General features: G+C 41.1%; 1 protein-coding gene across 1 annotated transcript in view; it reads left to right on the top strand.

Moving 5' to 3' along the window:
- Nucleotides 1-26,927, top strand: part of LOC132882602 (uncharacterized) — an 80,948-nt gene that overhangs the window by 7,214 nt on the left and 46,807 nt on the right. The gene's annotated exons all lie outside the window — the stretch shown is intronic.

A 26,927-nucleotide genomic window follows, 5' to 3' on the forward strand; every position in this document is an offset into this window, starting at 1 on the left:
TGCACTTGAAAGTGTCTTCACAAGCTAATTTGCATATCTCAATTTGCATATACAGACAAACTTACATATGCATTCATTAGGCATAAATAATGTCAAAAAAATCTTTTATTCTACCAGTAGGTTCAGCTGGAAATGCTTTCAGAATCCAAACTGTGCTTCTGGAAGTCATTTCAAAATGTGACTATAAACACCATGAAGGAAACTGCATATTAGTGTATTTTAACCTCCTTTGCATATCACTGACTATTCTGAAATGAGGAGTGCTGGTGTACAGAAGCAGCAAAACACTTGTTCCTCAGCTTAAATCATCGAAATGAAAGCGCCATATTGAGCACAAGAGATCAATCTGTCTCACTATATGTGCCTTTTTTTGTGCAGATTGTGCAACTTATTGTGACATTCACGACACTCACTGATGGTTTAATTGTATGCTTTGAGTATTGAACAAGTTGTCATGTCATGTGCTGAAATTTCTCTTTCCTAGCCAATGAGGAACCAGTGTTTTGAGGAAAGCCCTTGAGCTATCAAAATAAAGGAACGCTCCAGACACAGTGGCGTGGGTACACCCGTCTGGAGCGTGCAAAGGTTGAATATATCCATATTTAAGCCAGAGATTAAGCTATGTGGATTAATTTATGTATGGAGTATGTTTAGACATGGAAAATTAATATTATAAAAACAGATTACGAGCAGCCTCAATAAAGTGTTTTTTTTTTTAAATCCCACCTAAAAAGACATGAAATTTGGAGAGAGAGAGAGAGAGAGAGAGAGAGAAAGGTGCATTCGTTGTTTACACAACCGCCATATTGATGACTGCTGTCTGAACTCACTACTGACAGTGAATTTTCAGTCAAAATTAAGTTTAGTCTGAAGGAAAGGAGTGAAAACAAAGATGAAGAAGCATTCTAAGGAAAGATCAGGTAATAGAATTTCATAACTTAAGAATAAGGTGTAAAATTGTATCTAAAAGGTTGGGCATCCCAGTCAGATCAGTGTTGAGGAAGTGGAAGCTGCATCACACCACACAACCACGAACAAGACAAGGCTTTCCCTCAAAACTCAAAAACCAGCCAGAGATGAGTGAGAGAAGCCACAGTGAGGCCAACAGTCACTCTGAAAGAGTTGGAGTCCAGTGGCTAAGAGTGGAGTGAAGGTGCACCACACAACCATTTCAGAAGCTCTGTGTAACTGAGGATTGTATAGGATGTGTGGCTACAAAGAAATCATTGCACAAAAAGAGCCATATGAAAGCACAAGAGCAACCCAGGGAAGATTTATTTTACTTTATTTATTTTTTGTGTGTAATGAGACTAAGATTTAGATACAGTATTTCACAGTGCGACACAAACCCAACTGTAGCGGTCGCCGAGTGTTTGTTTCCCCTATTATCGCTCATTCGGCGCTGCTATTTTGAATTCTCTCCCATGATGCTTTGCACCACTTCCTGTAAGAACAGTCACCAAAATAGAAGAACTGAACCCTATTATTGCTCACTCGGCGCCGCCATTTTGAATTCTCTCCCATGATGCTTTGCACCACTTCCTGTAAGAACCGGCGCCAACGCCATTTTGAATTCTCTCCCATGATGCTTTGCACCACTTCCTGTAAGAATCGGCACCAAAACAGAAGAACTGAACACAACTAGAGATGTTTTCCTAACTTAAAGATGAATCTAGCACCTGTATATTGATATGCCCACAAGGTGAGTGTGTAGTAGAATGCAGATTATATGTACAAGATTGTGTATTGTCTTAAAACAGTGTATTTGCATTGAATTATGTGTTTAAATGGGCAATGTGTGTCTCAATCTATGACAGTGTATCTAAACCAAGAGTCCTTGTATAGGTATAGGTTGCTACTACTCTCTGTTGTTTTGATACAGAAACTGTTTTATACAGAATTTGTGTATAAAGGGTTGCATAGTTAGTGCAGTTTTCTTGCCAAAGAGTTATGTGTTTGATACTGTGTTCAGTTAATATCCAAGCCATTTCAAGCCAATATGAAAGCAAGGAGTCATAAGTTTGGTGCTGTATTTAATATATATTCAAGCTCCTTTTTGTCAGTAACAAGGTAGAGTCACAAGCTTGGTGCTGTATTCCATTTACATTTAATATTTTAAATTTATGAAGGCAAACTGTAGATAGTTTAAAATGGTGTATATCTTTTACTTTATTGAGAACCTAGTTAGTTATAGATGCCTATAAATCTAAGTTATTTGGAAGGATTTTATTGTTTACAAGGATTGAATAACTTATTTTTTTCCTCTATTTTGTATTTGTAGTTTTCACGGCGTTTACAAGCGAAGGTGTAACGAACGTACAAATAAAAATACCTTTAATGTCAGTGGACTTCCGACTTATCTATACGGGTTGCTACACCTACAGAAACATGGTGGTGGCGGCATCATGTTCAGGGGACACTTTGATCCACTGAACCTGGGCTTCTTTTCAAAATTGAAGAAGGAATGGCTATTAAGAGAGAAGTCTGTTTAAAAAAAAACAAAAACCCTAAAGCTTGTTTTAAACTTGAGCAGGACAACGGGTTTCAAACACGAAATTAAAACAACGCAGAAGTGGTTCAAAACAAAAAGCTGAAGTTTGTTCAGTGGCCACTTCAACATCCAGATCTGAATCAGTGAGGATCTGTGGCACTATCTGAAAAATTGTAATCAACATCCAACCAACCTGACCTGCAGTGGTAGGAAATTCACTGACCCCAGCACACTTACAGCTGTTACTGCAGCAAAGGGGTGTTCTACGAAGTATGAGTCTGAAGGGGGTAAATACTTATGCAAGCAGCATTTTTCAGTTTTGTTAAAGGTCTATTGACCATTTTTACTTTGAAAATGTACTTGAAGAACATGTTTGCAATTAAAAAAAAAAAATTACTGGCTGGAACAACGTGACTGAACAAACAAACTCCACTGGAGTACCGGAGGTAGTGTTAACAAATGTCTCACTACTGAGTGCGTTTACATGCACATAGAGAAAATCGAATTTCTGCCGTAGCTCGACTGAAATCGAAGTTCTAAATGCCATGGAAACACCTTAGCTCGGCTGAAATCGAACCGAACTGGATTTCTTGTAATCGAGCTACACGACCTAGATTATGCGATTGTAGCTGAGCTACTTACTTCAGCACTGCCCCTTCCGGAAGTGATGAGTGACGAGACCACAAGCGGGAAACACAACAGCCTCGGTCGGCATGACACTTCACCTTAGCTGCCACTTTATTAGGAACACTTGTCTGGGCATGTACGCACCCATTTCCAAGTAGTTGGTAAGTTATTAGCATGTTAGCAGGCTAACAGTTAATATGTTCATTACAGATCAACTTCAACTTGGTGGCCATTTTATTAGGAACACTTCTGTTCGTACATACAAACACTCTTCTTGTGAACACGGAACTGATAACTTTGTTTATACTCTTGAATAGCTCTTCATGATGACAACCGGAAGTGTACCAACACGATGGGGCGTGTAGCGCCACCTGTGGCTCGGGTGCACAATGTACCTCACACAATAGCTCGATTTCCTTGTGTGCATGTAGGATTGGATTTCTCTGTCATCCCTGCTGGGACCCTTAGCTCGATTACCGACAGTAGTTCGATTTGGATGTGCATGTAAACGCACTGAGTGTGACACATGAGCCTGCTTTGTTTGGCAGAGTTCTCAAATTCTCGGCTCAATTTTAGCCAAACACAGCCTCGGGTCATCCTCAGTCTGTGTGCGATTGTGGTACTTAGTTTTGAGCGCGGTCAGTTTTGAAAAGCCTGCCTCACCCAAGTATGTTGACGCAAAAGGTAAGAGAATTTTTAAGGCAATGTCACAGAGCTGGGGATCCTCCTGCATCAGTGTTACCCAGAAGGATGTAAGAGAGCAGGTGCTAAAAAAGGTGCTTCAGCCTGCTGTCACTCTTCAGCTCAATAAGCTGCTCTTGCATTTGCAGTGACAAATCATTTGCGGTGCAAACAAATGGGTCCTGAACCCATGAAAATGACCGGTAGTCCTAGAAATAAGAAACTAACTGCTGCTTAAGCCCAGACAGGTGATCTGCAGCTGATTGGAAAAATAGAGGAGAAATCACTGCCGCATGCCTCAGCGAGGCTGGGGAACATGTCACAATTTCCCACAATTATGCAGTCATGCCAGAGGACAAGTTTTTGGATGAAAGCATCCACTCTGTCAGCAAGGACCAACATATTGGAATCTTGGCCTTGTAAAGACAGATTCAAACTATTCAGTCTGTCAAATATGTCGACCAAATACGACAAGGAAGCTAGCCACAGGGAATCATGAAGGTGCTTGGCCAGTTCCGAACTGCTTTTGGTCAAAAACAACTTCACTTCTTCTTGCAGCTCATACAAGCACTGTAACACTCCCTCTGGAAAGCCAGCAAACCTCTGTGTGCAAGAGGAGCTGCTCATGCCCAGAACCCATTTCCTGACAGAGGACCCCAGAATAACCGTGAGTTCAGTGGACATGACTTAATGTAATTTCTCATCTGAACTGCCTGTTGAAGCACAGACTGGAAGACCGTCTGCTAGGGTATTAGGCAGAAAAAGAAATTTACCAGTCAAAAATAATATTTTATATAATCCTGATAAGCGCCGCAGGTGCGAAGACGAGCGCCGCAGGCGCGAAGTCCCTCTAGGGGGGTCTGGGGGCATGCCCCCCCAGAAAATTTTTGAAATTTAGACTTCATTTCCTGCATTCTAGGACATTTTCAGGGTGAAATGGCGTGTAATTTTTGATCAGAAATATTGCATATTTTTACTTTGTATTTTTTTCAGTTTCACTCCTGAATGTATCAGATGTATGTATGGTGTTTGATTTGGTAACAAAAGTGAAAAGAAAATAAACAACAATGAATTGTATATAATCTTTTGATCTAGTTACAGTATTTAATAAAAAAAAAAACCAACAGTATTCTATTTTACCATACCCCAATGAACCCCCTTGTTAATCAATGTATCACACATACCTTTTCTGTCTTTTTGTGGAAAAACGAATCAGTTTTTGTCACATTCAATTTGGGGCGTTTGTTGGGATTCATCTTGATCCAGAAGAGTGAGTCAGCAAAAAAAAATGCGGTTCTCCCGCCAAGAAAGAGGAAACTACAACGCAGGGTGTTTGGCAATTTTCGACCAATCAGAATTCGCGATTTATTCAGTCCGCATGTTACAAGATTCAGTGCGGGCCAAAATGGCGGAAACGATGAAATATTCTGATTTTTCATTTCAAGTTTTCAGTATTTTTCGTATTAAACTGTGTTTCTTACGATTTGTAAATGATGGCGGAACCACACACGGACTGGCCATCGGGAGTAGCGGGAGTTTTCCCAGTGGGCCGGTGGTTCAGTGTGGGCCAGCGGAGAAAAAAAAAAAAAAAACAGTTGCGCGCTGGCCTTTAATATGATAAGCAATGTTAACAGTTTCTTTAACAAACTGTTAACATTGCTTATCATATTAAAGGCCAGCGCGCAACTGTAATAAGCAATGTTAACAGTTTGTTAAAGAAACTGTTAACATTGCTTATCATATTAAAGGCCAGCGCGCAACTGTTTTTTTTTTTTTTTTTCTCCGCCGGCCCACGCTGAACCACCAGCCCACCGGGAAAACTCCCGCTACTCCCGATGGCCAGTCCGTGTGTGGGCGGAACATAACTGGATTTATCGGATGACATGTGGGAGTATTCATGTGCGAAAATTTTCGGCATTATCGTCCGTTTCAGTATCCGTCTGTGTGTATACTTGCCCGTTGAAATCGGCAATTGCCCGTCAAATTTACGGGTGGACGGGTCTCTGCCTAATACCTTACCGTCTGCATTTTTTTTTAGCTGCAAGTGCCTCGCGATGGATCATGCAATGAGTCGATCTTGCTAACGGAGCTACCTGTTGAAGGCGTGTCGCTAGGCCACTCTCACATCCTGTCATTGATCGCGCCCCATTAGTACAAATACCAATACACTTCTCCCAGACCAAGTCTGCATTTTTGACAAACGAGTCAATGAGATGAAAGATTGCTTCCCCAGTTGTACGGGTTTGAAGAGGAAGACAAAACAGAACATACTCTTCAATTCTCTGGTCTTTCACAAACCTTACGTAGGTAAGCACCTGAGCCTGCCCAGCAATATCAGTCGACTCCTCTAACTGCAATGCATATTAGGACTCTGTCTAACTAGTTATAGCAATTGCTCCTTAACATCACTGGCCAAATTAGAGATCCTGCGAGCTACAGTATCATTGGATAGTGGAATGTCACTAAGTTTAGTGGTGGCGCTTTCCCCCAGCATTATTCTGCAAATATCCTGTGCTGCAGGCAAAATCAGTGTCTCGGCTATAGTATGTGGCTTCCCAACTTTAGCCATTCTTTGGGAGACCACGTACAAAGCTTCGAGACACTGACTAGACACAGTGGTATGTTTGGTTATGGTGGACTTTTGTAGATGAAGGGCATCATGCTTTTCTTTTGAAATAATCCACTGGTTTGTTTTTCATGTCAGGGTGCTTGGTGTCCAAATGACTCTTAATTTGCACGGTTTCATGCCGTCATTGGCAAACACCTCCGCACAAACGACACATTGCAGATGTGGTTCCAGTTTGCCAGTAACAGAAAAACTGTATTGTAAATAACTTCTCATATTGGGAACTGGTGCATCAGTGGGACCAGCTCTTTTTTCACGAATTAGTAGTCAGCTGGGATAGGCTCCAGCTTGCCTGCGACCCTGTAGAACAGGATAAAGTGGCTAGAGATAATGAGATGAGATGAGAAATTTGCCCATATTGTTTATTAACCCAATAAAAGATCGTTATGCTGCAAGTGTGAATGTAGCAAAGGGACTTGCTCAGCTAAGAATGCTAGCACCTTACCACCACATGCCAGACTTGGCTCCGCTAAAATGAGCAATCTACAAACTGTGCTTAATGTAATTAAGTTAAAAAATAATTAACTGTGGTAGTGTTGGACCTTACAATTTTTAATTGAAGAAAAAAGGTGCGGGAAAGAGAGAAAAAAGTAGGAGAAATATTAAAGAAAGGAGAAAGAGTAGGTTGACAAGTAGGCAAAGGAGAAAGTAAGTTGACGAGTAGGAAAGAGAGATGGTAAGATCCGATTTAAATGGAGTTTTTAAGCAAGAAAAGAGGGCAGAAATAGTCTTTAAAAAGAATTTAAATTATTACTGCAATAGCAGTGCTGGAAGGCTAGCTATATATGCAAGGATATAGACTTTAAAAAGGCTGTTGGTAAAAGGTAATTGAAAAGCTAATAGTACGCTATATGAAAGCTGCAATGATACGAGCTTGACTCAATTGCACAGTGGTGTGTTTCCGATGTCTGTGATCTCTTATGTACTTGAGGTGTGTCTATAAAAGCTCCTTGCTGAGATTTCAAATAACTCTCTTCATTGGCTGCACTGAAGATGTTCGTTATTTGTTGGTGCAACTGTAAACCAACCCCTTGCATTTGCCACTGAGCGGTCTGTGACCACATGCCCCACTCGCACCCCCCAGTTTGAGAACCGCCCCACTCGCACCCCCCAGTTTGAGAACCACTGCTCTACATCATTGTTTCTCAAGCGCCATCTACTGGGCCGTGAAATTTTTTTTTTTTTCCAAGTTGAAGCTAATTTTTTACTTGTACTAGAGTACAATTGCTGGGTTGCATCCGATGTCACATCAGCCTCATCAAGCTACGGTCACACTACCAGCGGTCTCAAAAGTAGCCGGTCACCGGCGGCAAATCGCCGGCTATGGCTTGTTATGCCGCCGGCTATTGTCAGTCGAGTCACAAAATGTAATATTAAATATTTCTGACAGCAAAAAAAGTTGTGAACATAAATTACATCCACTATGTCATGTATGTCCGTTGCCGCGTCAACTGTGTTTACATCCTCGACATGAGTGCAGCCATTACTGCCGCCTGTGTTGCCAGATTGTGACTACATCCTCGACACGAGTGCAGCCATTACTGCCGCCTGTGTTGCCAGATTGCATGTTTTCCCGCCCAATTTGGGCAGTTTTAAGTGCAATTTGGCGGGTTTTGAACATATTTTGGGCTGTAAAACGTCAGCAGTATCTGGCAACATATTTTTTTACTTAATACAAGAAATTAATGGATGCCAAAGTTTTTGCCAAAATATTTTATTTTCCATTGTTTAGGCAGCTTCAGCATCATACTGTGAGATTCTGTTCAAATTGTTTTTTTTCTTCTATGAAGCCTGAGCCATTTATTTTATTAGTTTATAATTGTTTAATTTAGTCTTCAGGAGAGACTGCCTGCACACAGCACTAGTATTAATAGTTTTTTTTCTTACATGAAAGCTGAGGCATTTATATTATATTTTAAGGTAACTTCATGTTGTGCTGTGAGGTTCTATGCACTTTAACTTTTGAACCAACAGGAGCATTTGGATAAGTAAAGCCTATTTTTCTGCATTTTTGTAGTCCTGGTAATCTTTTATATTGGTAAAGTTGTTTATAGGACCATTTCTCAGTGTCTGTTTTTTTTAATCAATAGTTTTTCAGTAATAACTTAATATTTAACATATCACTCAATTTTAAACAACCCCCGTGCCTCCCCCATAGTCTCCAAAATTTCTGTGGGAAACACTGGCGTGCGTAACAACGCTAATCAAGCTTAAGCTAGACGACCCGCCTCAAATACCCGTCCCGGGTAAATGTTATCCCAATTTTAGATGGCCTGTTCCAAACCATCCCGCCCCATGAAAAATTCGTACTTGCATTATCTATCTATCTATCTATCTATCTATCTATCTATCTATCTATCTATCTATCTATCTATCTATCTATCTATCTATCTATCTATCTATCTATCTATCTATCTCTCTCTCTCTCTCTCTCTCTCTCTCTCTCTCTCTCTCTCTCCACGCTTCGCGTGCATTATGTCTGCCGCTGGCAGACATTTTACCATTTTGCACCCTGCTGTAAATTATTTGTACCCTGCTATTCTCCCAAACTTTGAAGCCCCTGCACTACAACTCGCAATGCTTTGCAATGGGTTATCAATGAAAATGAGGCATTTTGGTGGCGATATGCATGTGAACTAAAAGTTGTGGTCACACTGCAGGTGAACACTTGACTGTCATGCCTTTGAGCCTGGTGCAGCTTGAGTGGCTGTGCGCGTTCATGGAGCGCATTGTGCGCGTGCTTGCGAGCCAGTCGTTATGGGAAACACCTGATACTGATTTGAGCACAATCAACACACACAGATTGGAAGCTGTTTTCACAGAGGCTTTTCGAAGTATCATCACTGTCATGTTTGTTTCTAGCCATGTTTATAATGCTGTTTAAATATTCTGCTTTCTGTTTTGCTTTTGTAAATATCACGCCTGCGAATAAACACACTTCCTGCACTTAGCTCCGTCTACCACCATCTATCTTGTAGTGTCCTGATTCCCAGATCTTTAACTCAGCCACATATAAAAAGTTGTACTCCTCCATACTCTTCCAGGTTTTCATCTTTGTGTCCGTGTAGAACGATGTCTGCAGCACCAGGAAGTTTCAGATGTCAGGGAACTCAACGGATGGATAATTGTCCAACTCCTAGGAAAAATTCTTCTTTGTTAGTGTGTAAGACTCTATTCCACTGAGTGGTTTCTAGATTCACTTCTTTTGAGTGTACTTCTTGGTTTTAATAACTTGCTTGTTTGCTGTACACAAACATGACAATAAGTTCTTGTGTTAATGGACCAGATTCCACTTTTGGATCATTAATCCCTGTTGACTGAGAATGCCCTGCATACATGGTTTTATGTTGGCTTCTGGCACATCCATACGGTTTTAAATACAATACCTACAATTAAAAATAGTTTGTTTTTATTGCATTTACAGTATGTAATTCCTGGGCTCCCATATGTAACAAGGAGTGATGTTACATCCCATTAATACATGTTACAAGAGGTTATTTGTCAGGTATGAGGTAGGCGCATGTAAGTGCAGAAGTATCTGTTTATTTACAGTGCACAAATTATTATTATTATTATTATTAGATTCTAATAGAATAGATGAGCCAAAATAATTGGGGATCTTTTTTTAATGGACCTCAACTCATTACAAGTATGAATAGGTGGGCCTCAAAGCAGAAAAGGTTGAGAACCCCTGTCATAGCCTATTCCCCACTGTAGAGACAAGTGAAGCCATCTGGCTGCCATCTTACGACTCTCATCGTGTGTATTTGGCTTATGTGTTAAACGATCATATCTGATGAAATTTGCCCCAAGAAAAGTATCTCCTGACTTTTTTCCCTTTCATTACCTCCTCTTTTTTTTCTTCCACATTACCCCCATTCTTTACATGTCTTTATAGCACTCCCTTTCACGGTTATTGTTTGTTTTTCTTTTCCAGTCCAGTCTCTGATCTTTTTTTTTTTTTTGAATGGCTCTTTTACTAGAGCGGTGGCTACAGTTCTTGACAGTCCATAATTATCGACACTTTTTCAGATTTACTGATGAAAAACAGTTGGTCAAAATGTCCGCACCAGATGAGATTACGTCCAACTCTCATTGTGTATGCTAGAGGCCCTGTCCTGGACATGATCTCACCCTGCCACCATCTCAGCTTGGACTGACCGTAATCTCTTGCCAGCACTTGCTGTCTGACCACGAAGGTTCTGACATGACATGTTTCTGGTTTGGTGACATGTTTCTGTAGGGCATCTCAGCATAGGTCACTTTGATTTTGCCCACCGGGGTACCTTTCTCTCCAGTATGTTTTGAGTAGCACTGGGGTATGTTTCAGTTTGATCGCTGCAAATTTATATTTATAATCCTTCAGTGATGTGATTGATAGTGCTGATCCAGTATCAAGTTCCCTTTTTAATTAATAATTTAATTTTAATAATTTAAAATAATTTTTTTATCACTGTCATTGAGTGGAGTTCTATGTGAGACAGTGTTGCCCGTACTTCATCCGAGTCGTTTGACTCACCCGTTTCTGTCATTCAGTTTATTCACCTTTTTATGGGTTCCCTCCTTTTCTTAATTTTGTTTCATTCTATACATTCTCTGTACGTTTTCCCTTACATTTGTACAGTTTGCAGTTTGTCATGAAAACAGCAGTCTACGTAGTCATGTTAGTTCTTCCCACATCTAAAGCATGCAGTTGCTTTCACTGGACGTTTAGTTGCAAATTTATTGGGCCTTTTCCACTACCCTTTTTCAGCTCACTTCAGCCCAACATGGCTCGCGTTTTGACTACCTCAGAGCAGCACGACTGAGCTCACTTTCAGCCTTACTCAGCACCCAGATCTCGCACCGTTTTGCAGTGGGGCTGAACTGAGCCAAACCGAGCCGAGTGGGGCTGGGGCGTGAGGAGACACTCCCCTGTGCACTGATTGGTGTGGAGGAGTGTCCTCACATGCCCACACGCCCCGCGAGCACGCTGGGAACCACCATCTGTAAACACTGTAAACCCGGAAGAAGAAGAATTACGACAAATTATGCACCTCGCCTCATCTATACGCTCTTGCCAGTATCTGTTGGTGTTGTCGGTGACAACAAGCCACAGCACCAAGACCAGCAACGACTCCATGTCCTCCATGTTTATTGTTTACTATCCGGTAGGGCTGCACGATATCAGAAAAATATGCGATATTCGATAACATGACTGAATATCTCGATATCGATATGTATCACAATAATTAAATATATAATGTTTTTCTTACCTCTACTCGCCGTTCTGCCCTGTATCTAGCATTTAAAAAAAAAAAAAACACCCAATGCATCGCTTCCATTCCAACATTATTTTTTATTGGAAAAACATGGCTACACCTGCAATGGTGTCCATCAATCATCTTTAAATCTCTTAATTTTTGTGAGCGCAGCAGAAAATGTCTCAAGTTGAAGTAAACAAAAAACTGAAAACTACATTACATTAACATAAAGCAACAACAAAATGGCAATTTCAGCGGCTCCCCGGAGATGAAGGTGAGCGACACAGATTCACCATAAACTCAAACACAATCTGTTAATAACACATGCGGGTGAGAGAGCAGTGGTGTGTGTGTGTGTGTGTGTGTGTGAGTGAGCGGTAGTGTGTGTGTGTGAGAGAGAGTAAGAGCGGTTGTGTGCGTGAGAGAGCGCGGTTTTGTTTTTATGCTGCTGTACATCAGTGTTTGTCCCAGTGAGCCGCCCCACCACTGTTTTACATGTCTTGCAAAGTACCTGAGTTTGCAGTATGTCATCCCTCCTGAATCCAAAGTACTTCCAAATAGCAGACGTGCAATTTTTTTTTTTTTTTTGGAAACCAGTTCCTCCTCACACAAGTTTGTCTCACCACACTTGCTACCGCTCCCACCTTCCGCCATCACCACGAGGCTTTTACTTGTTTTGCAATAGGGGGCGGAGTTATCCCGCGGCGCTTGTTGACATTCAAATGTGATTGGACGGCACAGAAAAATGTGCCTTTTATCGAAATTTAAGTAATTTTTGCGGTATGTGTATCGCAAACTATATCGCGATATCGATACTTTTTCGATATATTGTGCAGCCCTACTATCCGGGTCGTGAGACTACCGCTTAAAAGGTCACTGATGTCACTGTTTGCGCCGCCTAACGACATCAAGTGACGTCCACCCACTTTCACTAACTCCACCCACTTCCAGCCAGCACGGTTCAGTGCGGTTGTAGTCGAAATGCAACGCCAACAGCCCCGCTCAGCTCGACTCAGCCCAACTCAGCCGCGTTGGTAGTGGAAAAGCCCCATATGTACATTGCATTCGTTCACAGCTGTCTTTTGCAATTCCAGTGCAACTTTTGATGCAGTTTCCATGGCTTTGGCAATTTCCAACACCTTTGCTAACATCAGTTCTTTGTCTGTAAAGCGTTGTCCTTGTATGGCTTCCTTATGCATATTGCAGACAAGCCTGTCTGAGTGCATCGGACAAGCCTGTGCCAAACTAGCAGTGTTCAGCAGGTTTTCTCAGCTTAGCATATAGGTTGACAATGACTCACTCTTGCTGATTTCTATTATGAAACCTGAATCTGTCTGCAATGACAAGTGTTTGTTTGTTTGTTTGTTTGTTTGTTTGTTTGTTTGTTTGTTTGTTTGTTTGTTTCCTGTAGCAATTGTGCTATATCCATGAAAGATTTCTGGGCTGGCTTTTGAGATGGTACTAGACTGTATAGTAGATTTTAAGTCTTAGCACCCATTATGCTCAGCAACACTGCTATTTTCTGATCATCTTCAATGTGGTTAACTAAGCAATACTGCTCTAACCGCTGTATGTAAGTATCCTTACCCTCTGCACTTTTGTCAAAAGCATCCATATGTCCAAAAGTTCCAGCCAAGTTTCTGTTCAATTTAAGTGTCTTTGTTAATATTTCTTCACTTTGTGCACACATAGTAACACCTTTTCTTTCCTCTGCCGTAAATCAGCTAATCCATGCAGGAATCACAGTCTTGCAGCTTTCATTAAACTTTCAGAAACGCTTCTGCTTCCAGGCTGCTGTACACGCAATCTATAGCTTTACTTTTATCAGCAATTATGTTCTACACTTTCACAACATACGGTACATATTTGGCGTGATACAGGAATGAAGTTTACATTAGCTTTACTGTCTTCAATCATTTGCATTTACATTTCATTTGTGTCTAACAACTCGTTCTACACTCAGTAACTTCATGATATCAATGTGCTACTACATACTACACTTCTTATGGAACAACGCAACAAAAAGTAGGTACTTCAAAATAACTAAAGTAATTCCCGATTCTCATGTCAACACAACATCTGGATGCATGCACGCATTGGGGAATCCTGCCAAAACCACGAGGTCTCGAGTTGTATTTTTTTTCTGCCAGCATATCATCTTGGAAATTTGTGAAGAAAAGCCAAAACTGTCATGAATATTTTTCATAAAACATGTTCGTAATTTTTTTTTTTTTTTTTTTTTTTAAAGCAAATTAAAAATAAATGCTGGGTAAAAACCCATCTATCTTTACGTAAATAAAGATACAAATTTTGTTGTCTGGTGCTCGTGTTGAGATGCATTGCCTTGCACTTACAAACGGGTTCTCTGTGGTGGTACATGTACGGACATCATACAGTCATAAAAGCCATCAAAAATCAGATCAATATATTACCATATTCATACTTGCCAACTTTTCAAAATTCTCATGGGGGAGAAAAGTGCGTGAAGGACATTTTCAATTGGACGAGGGTATGATGCGCGGTTGAAATGATAAAAACAGTGGATCCCAATTAATTGCAAACCATTTGAAATTTATACAATTAAAGAGTTTTTGAATTGTTGATATTGTTCTATCAGTTACTATAGGTTATGGGATTCATGTATCAGGCATGAGAGAGCTCAGAGTGAAAAATCTGAAATAATACTCTTGTCTTGAATTTTAATAGAATAACAATGAAAGGGAAGTCTTAAATCAGAATTTTAGCTGAAAAATCTCCTGCCTGAATATTGTATCCATACAGAGACCCACAGAAAATAACACAAGTGATGCTTTAGAACAGTGATTCTCAAACTTTTTTCACCAAGTACCACCTCAGAAAATACTTGGCTCTCCAAGTACCACCATAATGACCAACATTAAAATACAGTAGCGTAGTAGGCCTAAGTATTCATTAAAAACAAGGTGGTTTTATTTGACAAGTATATTTAATATTGTTGGCCACTGTAACATTATACACAGTACTTTGAACAGTAACACTGTGTTTAAATATAGGAAAATAAAACACTGTACTTAAATAATTAATCAAATAAAATTGTGTCATCTCTTTGGCTAATGGTAAACACAGCAGTTCCCCGATTGTGTGCGGCTTACCGGCTCTGGCGATCAGGAGGCTGGCACGATATGAAGCTTCCTGTGCTTTGGCTACGGGTGTACCATAGGACAGAATGGTGGACTTGGACTGCTTCAGTTCATCACGTTTTCGTAAAAAAAAAAATCCATTGGTTTGTCCTTTAGTGCTGTGTGTTTGGTTGTAAGATGCTGTTTGAGATGCGATGGTTTCATGGACTCATTGCTCAGAACGTCCCCGCATACAACACACTGCGGCCTGGGCAGCTCCTCTGTCCCGCTCCAAATGAATCCCAGTTTTATGTATTTTTCGTCATACTTCCTCCTTACTGGTTTCTGCCGTTTGCTAGCAGTTCTGGGGCTGGTTTTGCCACTGTCGTTAGCATCTGCGCTCGGCTCACACACGTCCTCTTCAGTTCTCCCTCTCCTGATCCACGCTCCCATTCGCGGATTTAAGCCACGACAGTAATTTTGTCCTACTCGTCATAATTAGCAAAGCCACCTCCACCTTTTCCCATCACAGCCTAGTCTACCAATGGCGGATAACCGTCTGTCAGCAGAACCGGCGGGAATGCGTACGTACGGTACGTATGGCTACCCAGAAGCACTTGCAAACTTTTTTAAATTATTAACTTAATTTGTATCTCCTTTCATTTTCTTGTCATCGGTTGATAAGATATTTTCATCCATTTGGATATTATGGATAGTATTTCACGTTTTATTTTTTAAAATTGTATTTATATTTAATTAAGTAATTCTTTGGCGTACCACTAGAATGGAGCCCGCGTACCACTAGTGGTACGCGTACCACAGTTTGAGAATCACTGCTTTAGAAGAATGTTTATAATTTCTTAAAATAGTCACAGTGAATGAAAGTATTATTGGATTGTATCAAATGCGTTTTCCTTCTGTAAGCTCGTAAAAATACAGAGAACTATAATATAAATTAAATAATTTTATTAAGATTTAACCAAAATAGTAACAATTAAATAAATACTTCACTGTCTTAGTACTACAGTGAAACCTCGATATTAAGACCACCACTGGGACCAGGTCGAAGTGGTCTTAATATTGAGTTGGCAAGATATACTAACAGTTGCTGAGCTGTTGCATAGCAACGTGTATGCATGATGTTCTTAATACTGTTGTATTACATGCAGTGTTCGAAATACCCGTCTGCATTTTGCAGAATGATTTTCAAGATTGCAGAAGAAAAATTAAACAACCTGCAATTTTGCAGAATGAAAAAATCAGGCTTGGGATTTATGGAATCAATTTTGTGCCAAAATGTTCATACAATACTTTTGAAATATCAAACAAAAACGACAAATTAAAATACAAAAAAAAGTCTTTTTTTTTAGACTGGCAAACAAATTATTCGTGTAATCGTGCAAAATATCACTCTTCAGAAACCTTTTATTTTTGTTCTGCGTCTTTCTCAGTTTTGTTTGACGTAATTTATTTTGGTTGCGATTCCAGCTTTCTCGTTTGCACTCCCTGACTTTTTGCTTGCAGTTTTGGCACAAACTTCACGTTTGGGTGGGCTGTCCAGGAATGCATTCCCATTGGCTAACTTGTGTTTAACTGACAGCTACGCTCAGCGATTTTTCCCCCGGAGGCTGTTGCGGCCATTTCCTACTCGGATTTTGGCGGACTATTTGACGAGTGATCGATCCATTGACTGTAAACAAGGATCGAGTGGACTTCAGTGGCGACTATAATCTCATCTCATTATCTCTAGCCGCTTTATCCTGTTCTACAGGGTCGCAGGCAAGCTGGAGCCTATCCCAGCTGACTACGGGCAAAAGGCGGGGTACACCCTGGACAAGTCACCAGGTCATCACAGGGCCAACACATAGACACAGACAACCATTCACACTCACATTCACACCTACGGTCAAGTTAGTCACCAGTTAACCTAACCTGCATGTCTTTGGACTGTGGGGGAAACCGGAGCACCCGGAGGAAACCCACGCGGACACGGGGAGAACATGCAAACTCCACACAGAAAGGCCCTCGCCGGCCACGGGGCTCGAACCCAGACTTTCTTGCTGTGAGGTGACAGCACTAACCACTACACCACCGTGCTGCCCTGGTGACTATAATATTGAATTAATTCAACAAAGTGTAAGTACAGGACAAATGTGTTGTATGTGTTGCAGTAGTACACATTATGCAGGTGTGTTTGTAGTATGTACAGGTTAAGGTGGTATTCCCTGCTTGGCATTTTGCCTGTCGCACCTCCTCCAGTGCGCTTTGGGTCAGATGCAGGGTCGTCAGCTGGTGCCACCCTTCTCTGATGTTTCGCCCCCTAGCCAGTACATCTCCAGGTGGGGGGGCAAGTGGCATCTTGGGACGTCTCCCTCCCACTCCCTGCATCTGACCCTACTGGGGTGTCTGACCCCATCTACTGTCCTTCCTCCTTAACCACAACCAATAGCTTGCTTTTTCCGCCTCTTCTGCTAGCTCCTTGATTGCTCGCTGCAGTCTTGCCTCTGTTGTTCCTAGAGCGCGGAGAAGCTGGATCACCGACCTGGCAATGAAACCCCTGCACCCGACCTCCACTGCGTGGATGGATGCTACCCACCCTGCCTCTTTGCACTCTGCTGCCAGCTCGGTGTACTTGAGCCGCTTGATCTCATGTGCAGATGGTATTCCCTCTTCCCACGGCACGGTTGACTCAATGATGAGGACACGCTTGGCAGCCGTTGACCACATCACGATGTCTGGTCTTGGGGTTGATTGCACAATCTCGCTTGGGAAGGTGAGCTGCCTGTCCAGGTCGACACGCATCTCCCACGCTTTCCCAGGGGTTAGCAATGATCTTGCCTGACTGCCTTGTGGCTTTTGCTGGATCTCCCCTGGTCGTACGAAGGAGATGCTAGTCGTTTGGCTGCTTGCTGAGGAGTTAGTAGCTGTTCTTCTCATCTCCAGGTACTCAGCCAACTTTCTAAGTACTTGATTGTGCCGCTATCTGAGACATCCTTGTGACAGTGCCACTCTGCATGATGCCAGGATGTGTTGAAGGCCTGCTTTGTCACTTTCACACAGAGGGCATCTGTCCTCGCTTCCGAACCATGTGGAGAGGTTCTGAGGGCACGGGGGGGTGTCATACGCTGCCCTAACCATGAAGCTGAGCCGTGCCTGTGGGGCTTGCCAGATGTCCTGCCAGGTTACGACCCTGTGGATAATGTCCTCCCACCGGGTCCACGCCCCTTGCTTGCCCTGGGACACAGCTTTGCTGAGGTACTGCTCTTGCTCCGCACGGGCCACTTCTTCCACGATCATGGCCTTTCTCTGCTGTCTTGAGGCTTTTGACCAGAATCTAACTGGTTCCCCGAAGCCGACTCCAGCCCGGCCTTCCTGCACTCTCCCGATGATCTCTCTGTGCTGCAGCCTACTTACAGCCTGATTCACTTCTGATTTGGGCCCTCCATTTGCGCCCCGTTCTAACGGCTATTGCCGCGGCTCTTACTGCAGGGTCCCTGGACTCCTTGATTTCAAACACCAGGTGGGCCTTTTCCTGTTTGTACCCCAGACTCACTGACTTCAGTGGAAGCTGAAGTGCATTTTTTCCAAAGAGTCCTGCATTGGAGAAGCAGCGCGGGAGACCCAACCATTTCCTTATGAAGGTGTTTACAATGCTGTCTAGCCTGCTGACCATGGTGGATGGAATTTCACAGATTTTAAGTGTTTAATGTTAGCAAGACAGCTATTATATTGGGTAGTGGAGCTAAGTCTAACATTTGACTTGCCACGAAACACCTGCATAATATGCACTACTGCAACACATACAACACATTTGTCCCGTACTTACACTTTGTTGAATTAATTCAATATCATAGTCGCCACTGAAGTCCACTCGATCCTTGTTTACCGTCAATGGATCGGTCACTCGTCAAACAGTCCGCCAGAATCCAAGTAGGGAATGGCTGAGCGTAGCTGTCAGTCAAACACAAGTTACCCAATGGGAATGCATTCCTGGACAGCCCACCCACACGTGAAGTTTGTGCCAAAACTGCAAGCAAAAAGTCAGGGAGTGCAAACGAGAAAGCTGGAATCGCAACCAAAATAAATTGCGTCAAACAAAACTGAGAAAGACGCGGAACAAAAATAAAAAGTTTCTGAAGAGTAATAGACTGATATTTTGCACGATTACATGAATAATTTGTTTGCCAGTCTAAAAAAAAATGACTTTTTTATTTTTGTATTTTGATTTGTCGTTTTTGTTTGATATTTCAGAAGTATTGTATGAACATTTTGGCACAAAATTGATTCCATAGAGATTCAATGGTTCTCAATTTAGCAAACTAGCGGCACTGTAAATAAACTGAAACCTGCGCCGCGTGAACCTGACGGCGTTTTCCAGGTCAAAGTTGAGCAATATTTACGTAATACCAATGAAAGGCGACGACAACCAAATAAGGGCAGTTGCCATTTTCCGATGTAAGATTTTGTCACTTTTAATACCTGCCGGGAGGACTCGACAACTACCTCGGCAGTGTTTGGCAGTTTCCGCCATGCATCTCCCAGAATTCAATGCAGCACAACAAACATGGCTCCCAAGAAGACGATTGTTTCTTCGGGGCAAGAGTCCGACAAAAACGCCAAGAAAACAAGGACGATTTTGTCGTATCTCGGCAAAACCGGCAGCCAGCGTGACTCCAACAGCGTCAGATCGCGCGTCCGCGAGGGTGACGACAATGAAGACGGTCGCTGTTATAGTTGGATACATATATATTGGTAAATTGTATAGGTTTGTATATATTGTATTGTTGAATCATGCAAAATTATATTGATGATATATCCCTTTGAAAGACAGCAACAGTATTTTACCTTTATTCATAGATACTTTTTTGAATATTTTGTTTTCTCATACCAAGCTACACTAATATGTTTTGTGTACATGTTCTATATATATATATAATTTTTTTTTTTTTACTAGTGCCTGTGGTACAGACTAGCACAAAAGTAAAACAGTTGCCCTGTAAGACAAAGCTCATAGGTTCAGTTCTGTAGCTCTCAGTTCTGCCATGATTAGTTTGTACCCAGTTCTCTGTTGTTAGTTTAGAGTAGTGAAGCCCCTGCAGTAGTTCTCAGTTCAGTTCATGACCTTGCACTTTAGAAGCCGGGCAAACACAATGAACCCAAACGTCTTTCCATTTGCCAGTTGGGTTTTATTCCTTAATGGCATCAATTCTTTGCATCATGGTAAGATGTAACAGAGTGTAGAATTGAAACCTTGCTTTCAATTTAAAAATACAGGTTGCAGATGCAAACACTGTGAATGAAATACATTTTGGGTAACAATCTATTGTTCAAGCTAGAAACTTATGGCCCTTTTCCACTACTCTTTTTCAGCTCACTTCAGCCCAACACGGCTCGCGTTTTGACTACCTCAGAGTAGCACGACTCAGCTCACTTCAGCCTTACTCAGCACCCAAATCTCGCACCGTTTTGCAGTGGGGATGAACTGAGGCAAACCGTGCTGAGTGGGGCTAGGGGAGTGAGGAGACACTCCCCTGTGCACTGATTGGTGAGGAGGAGTGTCCTCACATGCCCACACACGCCCCGCAAGCACGCTGGGAACCACCATCTGTAAACACTGTAAACCTGGAAGAAGAATTACGACAAATTATGCGCCTCGCCTCATCTGTACGCTCTTGCCAGTATCTGTTGACGTTGTCTGTGACAAGCCACAGCACCAAGACCAGCAACACTAACGACTCCATGTCCTCCATGTTTATTGTTTACTATCCGGGTCGTGAGACTACCGCTTAAAAGGTCACTGATGTCACTGTTTGCGCCGCCTAACGACATCACGTGACATCCGCCCACTTTCGCTAACTCCACCCAATGTGTCCACCCACTTCCAGCCAGCACGGTTCAGCGCGGCTGTAGTCGAAATGCAACCCCAATAGCCCCACTCCGCTCGACTCAGCACCGCATGACTCAGCCGCGTTGGTAGTGGAAAAGCACCATTAATCTTGACAAAATGTAACATAACGTGTAACATGAAAATGAATGTTTTGTTTTTTGAACAGTTGTGTTCTATTTTTTTATTGTGGTGATACCTTTATTAGTATGTTGTGTGGCAGGATAATGTGTGGGAGTGATAACTAGTACATTTATGAATTAGTTGGTATACTTCAAGTTGTAGTAGCCCGTAGTGTCAGGGCAAGGGGGATGAAAGACCTGTGGAGGTATCATGGAATGATACCTTTGCTGCAGAGAAGGATCTGTGTAGACTGAAATTAAAAATAGTGAGAGAATAAAGAATTACAGCAATGCTATGAGTTGTAAAGCTAGATATGATGTAAATATAGGCATTATTAGGTTGAGAAGGGTGTAGTATGGAGGCTTGTGTATTTGCAGAAAATATTTCCAAATTGCAGAACAAAATTGACGTTCTGCAATATTGCAGAACACCGGAAAAAAGTATTTCGACCACTGACGTAATAAATTTATGAACTAGTTTATTGTATTTCATTGATAAATGATTAAATCAACAAGCTAAATTTAAACAAAAGTATACAGACATGCCAACCATTACAGTTTCGGTGGTCCAATTACGCTATTACGACTTTGAAGTCGATTATTACGGTTTTTGCTCATAATTGATATTTTCAAATTTGCCACCAGAATTCCCACACTTGCGATTTCCCAGTCTCCCGGCAGAGGGCGCTATTACTAGAATGTCAGCCAATGCTTTAGAAACACGGTCTCTGATTGGTTAACCTCAGTAATTTTATCAAATTTCGACCAATAAGAGCCCCGCACACATTTTGTACTTTAGAAGAAGCAAAAAATGGCTGCTGGTTCAGCCGATCCGTCTGACCTGCCGCCGAAAAAAGCAAGAAAAACGATCGGCAAAAATTTAAAGAGGAATACAGTACCTTGTATCCAGTTATCACAAAATCAGGAAAATCCGCGAGTCATGCGTTGTGCACCGTATGTAATGTCCATTTCTCTGTAGCACATTCCGGTGTTTACGATGTCAGACAACATGTGAGTTCTGTCTCGCATCAAACTTTGGCCAAATCTGGAAGTGCTAACCGGACGATCACCTCGATGTTCATTGATCGATCCTTGATTGACAGCGTGACAAAAGCTGAAGTTTTATTCACAAATTTTCTCGTGGAACACAACCTGCCAATCGCCGCAGATGATCACAGTGGGCCTCTCTTTAAAGCCATGTTTCCCGACTCCAAAATCGCTTCGAAGGTAAGTCTGTAGATCTCTAGTCTATTATGTGATCAAGTTATGGAATAGTAAATCAGTTGTTAGCGACTCGTATTTTCGTTGCTTTAGCAAAATTCTTAGTATTTGCCTACAACTTACAAGATGTATGAATATTAAAGCAACGTTGATAAAATCACCTTTTTAATTTTTTTTATTTTGTGTAAATTGTTGAAAATTAATCAAAACTCTCTCTCTCCATACACAGATAGATAGATAGATAGATAGATAGATAGATAGATAGATAGATAGATAGAGCTGATGCGATTACATTTTGATTAATTTTAAACAGTTAACGAAAAGATAAAAAATGCACTTATAATTATCAAAGCTAAGTAAAATAACATGAATAATACATTAATATAGAATCAGTAAAATTAAAAATAAATTACCTACTGAAAGTAATACATGCATACGTGCATGCGCATATATATATATATATATATATATATATATATATATATATATATATATATCTTTAGATTTTCATTTATATATGTACTCAGAGATTCAAGCATTTTTCCATTTTCAATTTACTCATATATATAAAAAAAAAATATGAATGTGGAAAGTTTTACAGTAGGTTTGCATGCTTTTTAGCTAATCAAGGTCTGAAGAATGTTATGATAGGGATCCTGTCTATCAAATTCACATAGAACTGGAATAGATGTACTGTTTGAACCAATGTTTTGTTAATTGCTGATATTTTTATATTGTAATTTGTCATTTTTGAGAGAAAACACTTCTTGTTGCTTGAAGTTATATAATAGTTTTCTCAGTTATTTGATAATCATTTGATTTATTTTCAGAATATATATTCTAAAAAAACAGTATTTGTTCATTTGCAAATATTTTTGAAGTTTGACAGAATAACGGAAGTTGTATGATTTAATGTTATAAGTATTCAAATGGTACTGATTGCCCTTTATTTTCACTGTAAAAAGCCACCAGAGGTCACCATTTCTGAATGCATTTTATAAAATTTTCCGAGCCCAAAGGGGGGCACCCCCCCCCTTTGGAAACCCCCCCCCCTCCCCCCCCCTCCCCCGTGCACGCTCTGCGTGCATTATGTCTGCCATTGGCAGACATGGACAAATATCTCTCAACAACCATTACAGTTTGCTATCATACAGGGTTGGCATGTCTGAGTATAGCATGTGTGTGGTTTGTGTGTCTAGTGAGTACAAATGTACATGTAAATGCTGTTTGTCACATTTCATGTTGACACCTAAGCCTGAATGTACCCCAAACATGTGCGTGCTTTCTTTCAAAACTTCTAATATTTCATAAGCTTTTCTGATTAACTTGGTTCTGATCATGAGTTGTTGCCATGGGTCGCATTGAGTCTTTTTGCTGCATGTGATTTTAACCAGATAATTAAAAAGGAAAGACAAGCAAACAAAGGTGTTTCATGTCATAAACAAAGTTTTGTTTAATCAATGTTTCTGGAATAACATGGATAGCAGTTTTATAACAAAAACATGCTCAAGCACAAAACAGAACAAAAATGACCTAGTACAGTCCTTCTCAAATAGTGGGGCGCGCCCCCCCGGGGGGGGGGGGGGGGGGGGGCAGTACGATGCCGGGGGCGCGCGTGTGACCCCGGGGAACATGCTTTTGCCGTACTAGAATAAAGTGTAATTGTACATCCACTACAGTAGGTGGCAGTGGCGCTCTTATTGTTAGGGTGTGCGCGGGGAGTATTAGCGCTATGGGGCAGGGTTTTTTTGCGTTCACAGAGCAGGAGATATGAAGTGCAATGAATAAACGGTCAAGAGACACCATGGGAAAATATTTAACAGGTATGAAAAGAAAGGCGGAGATAATGAGACAAACGACAGTCTCCCGAAAGCTAAGACGAGGAAATATGACGAAGCGTATGTAGTGCTTGGCTTCACTGTGACTACGGTGGGAAATGAGGAAAGACCGGTGTGTTTACTGTGTCTAAAAATGTTGGCAGCAGACAGCATGAAGCCTAATAAATTAAGGCGTCACTTAAAGGCATTACACCCCAATCACGCTGATAAGCCGCTTGAGTTTTTTCAGTGGAAACGTGCCGAATATTGCCAACAATCATCCTGCTTTGTGAATGCTATTTCAATAAACCAGCGAGCACTGTTAGCATCATATAAGGTGGCGTACCAAATTGCTCAGTGCAAAAAACCTCACACCATAGCAGAGGAGCTGATACTGCCTGCAGCATTAGACATGGTTTCTGTCATGCTGGATGATGCAAGTGCTGCCAAAATAAAAACTATCCCTCTGTCCAATGACATTGTCGCCAGACGTATAAATGACATTGCTAACGATCTTTAAGAACAGCTGGTAGATAAACTCAAAGACAAACGTTTTGCCTTACAATTCGATGAAGCAACTGACAGCAACAAAGAGTGTTTGTTTATTGCTTATGTACGTTTTGACATGACAAACTCCGTGTGAGGATCTACTTTTTTGTAAATATGTCAGAGACAGAGCCACAGCTGAAGAGCTATTCAAAATGCTGGACTGCTTCCTGACTGGGAATGGGCTAAAGTGGGATAACTTGTTAGGTGTACTTTATATATTATAAGTACACCTAACACCATTGTTAAGTCTTAACAATTTTATAGACAAGAGTGGAGGGGCGCGAAATGTTTTCTTCTTCCTGGGGGGGCGTAACAGAAAATAGAGAAGCACTGACCTAGCATAAAAACAGTTAACTTTACACATGTTTACTCATATGGTCCTATGGAACACTACTTTTACTTGCTAAAACAACTTGCAGGTAACAATAGTTTAGCCACACAATTGAACTATAGTAGGCACCATTCACATTTCACTTAAAAAGCCTGTCCAAAGTGGACTGCCTGGCATTTCCCATTATTGTCACCGACTGTTTTTCCACATTTTCTTGAATTTTGTTTAAATCCTCTGTGATATTACAAATGCCCTTGCTCATATAAAACACCTTCAGCTGAGACATTTTCACTGCTTCCTGATGTGACTTTACTGTCTGTGGGTCATTTTCTTTAACATCATCATCATCACTACCAGCAATATTGTCCACACTACTAGTACTACTGCTGGTGTCTCTTACAAGTGTCTTTTCCCAGTCTTCCTGAAGGTCTTCTCTCACAGGGATGCCACAGTCCACAGTCGCCTACTCCTCAGCACTCATTGCATTCTCGAATCTGATTTTACTGGCTGCAACTCTAATAAGTTCACAGGGCACAAGAGCTTTCACGACATCCAGTTTACGTCATGCCTCAAAATTTTGTATTTTGCGGCATGACGTAAACCGGATGTCGTGAAAGCTCTTGTGCCCCATGTTTTGACACGACGGGGGGTGCCCGTATTTTCGAGGTTTAATTACATTGATTTTCGACGGGTGGGACCGAAATTAATGGTCGTAATATGCAATATTGAGGTGGTCGCATTATTGAAGGCCGCGACCAATGAAGTATATAAGCAAGTAATCGGGACCGTGAAAAACTGTTCATAATTTTGAGGTGGCCGTAATTTTGAAGTGGTCGTAACATGAGGTTTCACTGTACTAAAATGCATCTCAAACACTTTCCAACAGAATTTTTAAAAAGCACTAGAAATACTATCAAAATCCTATCGGAATGCATCAGAGGAATTTGCTCATTTGGAAACTTTGACAATACACTCACTAGTTTTCACTTAAAACCTCAAAACTCTATCAAAATCACTTTCCAGATAATTCACTTGTAAACTTTCACTTAAAACTTTCAAACATAATTCAAAATAGCACTGACACTACCACACTATTCAAATACGCTCACCAAACAAATTCTCGGTCATGCAAAATTTCACTAAACACTTTAGAAGTTGTAGAGTTTGTTTCTGAAATGGTATGGAAGACTATAGTTTAATTTCACACTCAAATGCCCATTATATTCTGATTTAAGGTATTTTTACCTTAAAATGTGTAACTGGCTGGTCGAACATTTGTTTATTCATGGAAATTCATTCTCCCATGCAATCTGGTATTTGCATTAATATTTTTGCTGTTTGGTATTGGGTTTAGTGGCCATGATGAATGACCGCTTGTAAAAAATGTATGTATATATGAATGAGAGAGAGGTTGGTTCAAAACACTACATGTGGCACAAACCAATCACCACAGTGAAACATGGTGGTGGCAGCATCATACTCTGAGGATGCTTTTCATCTGCTGACCCTGGGTTTCTTATCAAACCTGAAGGAAGAATTGCTATTACAAGAGAACCTGCTTCAGTCTGTTAAAAAAACACTAAAGCTTGTTAGAAACTTCTTTCAGCAGGACAGCAGTCCAAACACAAGACCAAAGCAATGCAGGAACAGTTTAAAACAAAACAGTCAATGTCCTACAATTCGCCACGTCAAAGTCCACATCTGAATCCCACTGAGAATTTGTGGCACGATTTGAAAAATTGCAGTCAACAAACATCCAACCAGCCTGAAGAACCTGTCACAAATCTGGCAGGAATAATGGGTAAAGAGCCCAAACAGTGTGCAGAGCTGGTTAAAATTTCACTGACCCCAGTACACTGTTACTGCAGCAAAGGGTGGTTCTATTACGGACTAGTCTGAAGGAGGTGAATACTTATGCAAGCCACTTTTTCAATTGCTATTTTTTTATTTTTAAATCTGCTGAACAAATGATGAATTTTTACTTTGGAATACTGGTTTGCAAAAAAATACTGGCTGGAACAATGTGTGTGTCATTTATAATCCAGACAAATCCCATGATATTTAAGGGGTTTGAATACTTTTGCAAAAGACTGCATATAATTTAGCTGTATTGTAAAATATATACATAATATATTTCCGACAGTACATAAGTACATATATATGCGCGTGTGTACACACACACACACACACACACACACACACACATGCATGCATACATGTGCGCACACGCACAGATT

This window comes from Neoarius graeffei, chromosome 3 (genome assembly GCF_027579695.1).
Source record: "Neoarius graeffei isolate fNeoGra1 chromosome 3, fNeoGra1.pri, whole genome shotgun sequence".
Taxonomy (NCBI): Eukaryota; Metazoa; Chordata; class Actinopteri; order Siluriformes; family Ariidae; genus Neoarius; species Neoarius graeffei.